This window comes from Cryptotermes secundus, unplaced genomic scaffold (genome assembly GCF_002891405.2).
Source record: "Cryptotermes secundus unplaced genomic scaffold, Csec_1.0 scaffold1339, whole genome shotgun sequence".
Taxonomy (NCBI): domain Eukaryota; kingdom Metazoa; phylum Arthropoda; class Insecta; order Blattodea; family Kalotermitidae; genus Cryptotermes; species Cryptotermes secundus.
The window spans coordinates 545,333-551,863 of record NW_019731295.1 but is presented as its reverse complement, the minus strand read 5'-3'; positions in this window follow the sequence as shown (position 1 = coordinate 551,863).

Sequence of the window (6,531 nt, the reverse complement as noted above, 5' to 3'; positions counted from 1 at the left end):
AAATTGTTAGGGTTACTCGCCCTATGTCTAAAGTGCTGCAGCGGCTAGTTCTTGTTTCCACACTGTATAGGTGTTATCCTGTGTAGTCTCCCTGTGTGCGTGCCGCTACTTGTCTCTACTACGTGTCCTATTTTAAGACGCTGTCAGTAGCTGGACTATGCAACACCGTTGCTAGGTTATGACTCCTAGCGTATAACATCGTGTATACTGCTGAAACTCAACCATGTTTCAGAGGAACATATCCATCTTCAGGGTCAAAGAGTAAGGCAACGAAGAAACCAGCATGAAGCAGACAGCAAGTGAAAAAAAAAACAACCGGACATTACATTGCATCCGAGAAGACAAAACTCTTCTTAGTCAAGGCTGTTTGAACCTAAAATCCAAAATATTCTGAACACTTTAGGGCCCATATTCAGTTCCACGAACAACTGACATATATCATCTTCGGGATGTTACGATTCACATCGCCAGATCCTTAAACTGAGGGAATGATTGTTTCTGATTCACTAGTGAATTTTACTAACGGTTTCACATTATTGAATTCCTCTAAATTTAATTTTCTTGCCACTTCTGGTTTGTAGGTGAAGAATATTGTTTTCAAAACAATGGAAAATATGCCAGAATATGTGTTTAAGAGATATCGGTAAAATCTTGTGTTCTGTATATTCTAAGGAAATGCCTGACAATGCAGACAAGATAAGGGCTCCTTTTCTTACAAATGTGCATTGTCGCTACGAAAATGTTGTTGTATTCATAGGTCCGACGTAGTAGCATTTCTTGTATCTCCTGAGAGCAAGCTGATTTCGTCACACGAACATATCTGTAACTTAAATTTTTTAGTGTTCTTGTATATATTAGCAGTATCAAACTAGTGCAATGTTGTATGCAGGAGATTTCTCTTTTTTTTTAAACGTCCAATTCGGCCCTCGGGCCGACGCAGGCAACGGATACCAGTGGCTATTACAATGGATGTAAAGCGACCTGAGCATGAAGCTGGCCACTCACCTATAATACCCAGTTTTCTGTTGAATATGAAACTAAGGGCTTCAAAATGACCACTCAGTTCCATCCAGTGTCAGGGTTAATAATGTGTGAGAGTGTACATGTATACATACATGGAGTGACATTGAAAATATGTCGCACTTTTTACAATTATTAAGGTGAAATAAATTGCTGAGTAATTACAGAAAATATGACAAATAATTTGGATAACATGAGAAAATATATACGGGTCATTCATTTTCATAAATTATCTACAGAGTTCGAATCATGAGATTTGCTGGCACGTGACATAAACACGAAGGCACAAAAAGGTTAAGCAGGATCGCTACAAACGTTCGCTGCCAGCAACAGGAACATAGACCTTATTCATCGGCCCTCCTCTCTGCATGGGACAACACGGAACCCTCTGATCTGGCGGAGGACGCCGTAGTCTGCTTATGCAGACACTAAATTTTGTAGTGTATACTGAGGCTCTCGAAACTCTTTACTGAAAGGCTTTCGGAAAAAAAACTGTCTAGGTTCTTGCTGTCCGTAGAGAATATAGACTGGTAACTGGCCACTGCACATCTTGACTACACGTACAGGTTACGGACCTCTTGTAGAAAACTGCGTGCAGGAAATGTGGACGGCAGCAGGAGCCCTGCCACCACACACTTTGTCTGTGTCAAGTTTTGGCGCGGTATAGAACGAGTATCTTTCGCTCTACATGGTTGGAACCAGCAGATCGAGAAACGTTCTGGCTCTAGCACGGAGGACAGAGTTCATCTGGAGAGTCCTTATGAAACCGGGATCTCTTAATATACCCAGGATTAAAGTGAGTGCACGGGACTACCAGAAGTTGTCCCTACCTTCATGTCAACACTCAGCACTCAGTGAAGTTGTTATGTGCTTCATGGCATGAAAATGAAAGTGGATTTCCTGAAGTATCTTGTTATTGAAGTGCATAGAAATACCGTCAAAGCACTGGCTCTTATATACAAGAGACTTGTTAAGAAGACTCAAGTTGCATCATGCTTTGCTTCCAAAGAAGGGACTCCACAAGAAATCGAAAGAGCAAAAAGACTGCAGGGATACAAATGGTTATCTATACGGAGCTAGAATTCTCTATTATCGAACAGCGAGCAAGTAAATTTTGCTCGCAACTGTACTTTGCAATACATAAGTATAATTCCAGAAGTACTGTATAAGAAATATACTTCATATGTCCAGCACTTTACCAGCTTAGCATAGCAGACGGTGGACCAGTCTGAGATGGCGTGTTTGATGGTGACATTTATAAATATGTAAGCCTATATAATTACGAGATATAGTTTGAAAGCTCTGAAAATTCGCCACATATGCAAGAAAATTTGCACTTCTATGTACCAAATTCGACCATTAAAATAGTGGGCAAAATCACTGGGATGTCTCAAACAGAAACTCTTAACAGACCCAAAAGAAATTCATTATTAATATTGATAGGATGTAACTGCTGTATGGTGTTGAGTAAGCAGGGTGTTCAGATATAGTATAGATTCATTTGATTTAGGGCAGAGTGGATGAAAACACTGGTTAACTCTGTTTCATAGCAGGCAAAGTAATTTTTGATTCGTTGGCCAACTATTAGCTTCTCAAGGAAGATTCTTTTCCATGGGATTAGATAAAGATTCACAAGAGGCGCTTTTTATCGAAGAATTTGTAGTTGTGATTATTATTATTTAACACCGGATGTAATTAAGTTGTAAGTATTTAATAACACTGTATGAATTTTAGCGAATATTATTACCCGATTTGATGTGAAGATGGTTATCAATCGACAATTAGAATGCTAGGACATACGCTCTACTCAAATAAACAGTCGCTGGGCAATGAAGTTTCTCCTATCTAGCCTCAAACTGCCTACGAGGGAGAGTCAGTAAATCGGTTACAAATGGATATGAAACGTAAAACATGTGATTTTCGAATCTGGAAAAAACCCTATTTCTCGACATATACTCCACTAATACTGACACTTATCCCATCGCTTTACCACTGCTTCGATACCCGGAACACAGAATTTTTTTACTGTTGTCTCTGTCACTTCCGCATGTCCGTTTCAACGTCTTCATCATTAGCAAAACATTTGCCTCTAAGGTGGTAATTTCTCGACCCAGTTGTGAACCGTTTTATGCTACAAACACTTACTACTGTAAACAGGAAATATTTCTTTATGAATATCTTTTGCACTGAGCTCTTTTACCCACAAATTGCGCACATTAGAGACCTACTCTTCGGTAGGATACTCCTCAGGCACGGTCACCATTTTGACAACTGAAATCAGCCCCTGAAAGTACGCACGCGCGTCTTCTACAGAGACTGTCAGGAAGGTGGACTGTGCTGCTATCTAGTGATACACACAGAAAATCTATTACTTCCGTTACAGCTGTTTTACTTCCATTTGTGGCTTATTTATTGACTCTCCCTCGTACTCACTGGATACAACACAAACCTGTTAGTGTTCAGTTGTCCTTTTCGATACGTTTGTCGTGTTTGCGTGTACTGCAGTGCAGTATCCTAAGTGGGTAAACATATGGCTGATGGTCGTAAAGGTTTTCAGTGGAACATATGCGCTGAAAATTTTTTACATACGCCCCTACTGCGTCATTGCAAGTAATTTCTATTACTCCAGATGCAATTATAATTTCACCTTATTCGATTCCGAACAATGAGGTCGAGCGGTTACCACTTCTGCTTGATATTAGAGAGGTCTTGGTCTGAGATGGTCTGAGAGGTTGCATGCTTTCACTTCCTCTCCGATACATTACTAATCATCCGGTCATTCTACATTATATCACGTTAGCAAGCCCATGCGTCGTTAAATAGACCAAAAATAAATAAACAAATGCACGTGAGATCAAGGCGGAACATCGCTATAACCTTTCGCACCAACGGTGCCCAAAATATTTGTAACCAAAAGCAGCGGAATCCCCCACAGTGTTTATTCCAGCAACGCATGCGTTTTTAAACACCCGATGCGTCTAGAACGTCATGAATGTTAATTGACAAGTTGCTTATCAATTTTGACTAGATCACGACAAAATCTATTGCTCGTAGGATCCAGTAGGAAAGTGTGTGTCCAATCAGGTAATCGTTTATCATTGACGTCAGTCGCAGAGGTCATATCTGATTGGTCACGGATCACGACAACGCATCACGTTGCACCGACCTTCACAAAAATGATTTCTTGCTTTCTTTGTCTCTCACTTTGCGTGGCCAGTTTTTTCCCCCCCTCACCGCCAAAGTTTCACTCCTTTTTCTTTTCTTCCGAGGCCCACAGTATCCGGGTTGGTGCGCCTCAAGGCTCTCCGGGAATTTCCCGAACGTGCGAGCACGTTCTTTCATTTGTTTGGGGCGTATCCTATGCGTCGCCCGACATAAGTTATAATAAGCTTGTCCACAGCTCCTCTTATTCGTCCTGAAGGCTGTATGCGTGAGCGGGCTTTAAAAATAACAGAAATTGCGTTACACTAGTAATATTTCATGGCCCATCATTTTAGATCGGATGGAACCTAGACTCAGTGTATCCAGTTTCTAAGTTCATTGATCTGAGGACATCAAGATTACGTGTAGGTTGGTCTATCATAGAGCGGACAAAATGAAACCAGGCAAAAAAGAGAGTTCGTTTCCAAGGCGAATATCTCATTGCTGAAATATGAGGTAAGACCTAGCTACGCTTCAGTGTCCGTAAACTGGGGCGCACATGCCCGATTCTTTTGCGCATTCATCTCACCTCTAGTTTTGTGTCCTACGCAGAGGGACACATTTCGGGTTGGCTGTCATACAAGCCCGTTGAGGAGCTCAGTCGTTCCGTCAATTGGTAAGACAGAAAATAACACTTCTCAAAGAACAATTTGGCCCTATTTTACTATTACACTCAACAAGCCCATTAGTATAGCGGTAACGCTCTTATGACGTGGTCTGGTCTTGCCGTAGCTCAAGCGGTTAGTCGCTGGCTTCCCAACGTGGCGGCCCTGGTTCGATCCCGGTTCTGGTCAAGTGGGATTTGTGGTGGACAAAGTGGAGCTGGGGCAGGTTTTCTCCAAGTACTTCGGTTTCCCCTGCTAATCTTCATTCCACCAATTGCTTCACAATCACCCTCACCTATCATCTGGGGCTGGTACAATAGGCCAGAAGTGGCCGCAGTGCATGGGACTTAGTTCCACCTCACTAGCAATAAAAAAATAAGGCATGTACTGCCTTCGCTGGCTCGGAAGCCGGGATCATGGGTTCGAATTCCACAAAGGTATGGATGTTTGTGTGTGCGTTTATTCTGTGTTAGTGTTGTCCTGTGTTTAGATAGAGGCCTTGCGAGGGCTTATCACCCGTCCAAGGAGTCCTACCGACTGTAAATTGATCATGAAACTGAGAAATCAGCCCAATGTTCCAAAGTGGGAGAGGCAGGAAGAAAAGAAGACATAAATAAACATCACAGAATTTTATTCAAAAGCATAATACACATCGTAAAATAATTAGTGTTACGCAACTGGCTCTTGATAGCAACATAAGTCTGAACGCCTACTCGCGATGGCTGGAAGATGCTGATGCATGAAAGATAAAGTACAAGCCCGTATAATTTTGTGATAGCTTAAACCAGTGGGTCCCAAATTCATTTCGTCTGAGGCTCCTTTGTCGTGAATAAAAGAATTGAATTCCTCAACCTCAAAAATTATTTGTAACATGTTGTAATCGTATTCTGAAAAATAGTTACAAACGAATTTGAATTCTACTCTGTAAAGTATACGCTTGCCGGTCACGGTAGCCGAGCGGTCTAAGGCATGTACTGTCGTCGCTCGCTTGGAAACCGGGATAGTGGTTTCGAATCCCACTCAGGGCATGGATGGTTTGTTTGTGTGTGTTCGTTTTTCTGTGTTTTTGTACAGGTAGAGGCCTTGCAACGAGCTGATCACCCGCCCAAGGAGTCCTATGGAATGTGTAAGATCTGGAAAAACCGAAGTGAACGGAGAATTTCATGGAGGTAGGCATACGCCCACTGGGGCTGTAGTGCCAGGGGGTGAAAAAAGTATACGCTTTGCATTAAATTGCAGGTTTGTAATTTATCGTGGCATCGTGGGATTAAAATTAATTCCGCATATTTTTTGTTAAGGGTTCATTTTACAGCGGCCTCCAGGGAAGCCGCGACTACTGCCTTGGAAAAGGCTCATATAGATAATTATCTTTGCGATAATGTAACATGGCGTGCCGCCAGAAAGCCGGAATGGTTGAGGAGATCAAGGTTGATTTCCTAGGCAACGATCAACGTTCCGGCTACATCGCCTAGGAAAGAGAACGCTAGCAAACCTAAGCAACGAATTGTTCGACGCAGTTGCATGACAACGGCTAGTGTTTGCATAACAACGGGCGGAATTAACGCTTCAACAAGGTATTCCATATTTAGTCCGAGTCCACGTTATGAGAGTCCAACTGCGACAGAGACTAGTTCTAGCGTGCATATGCTGCTGGCAAGGACCGGCAGCATATACAAAGGACAGACCCGTCCCCTCGTCAGAGAGG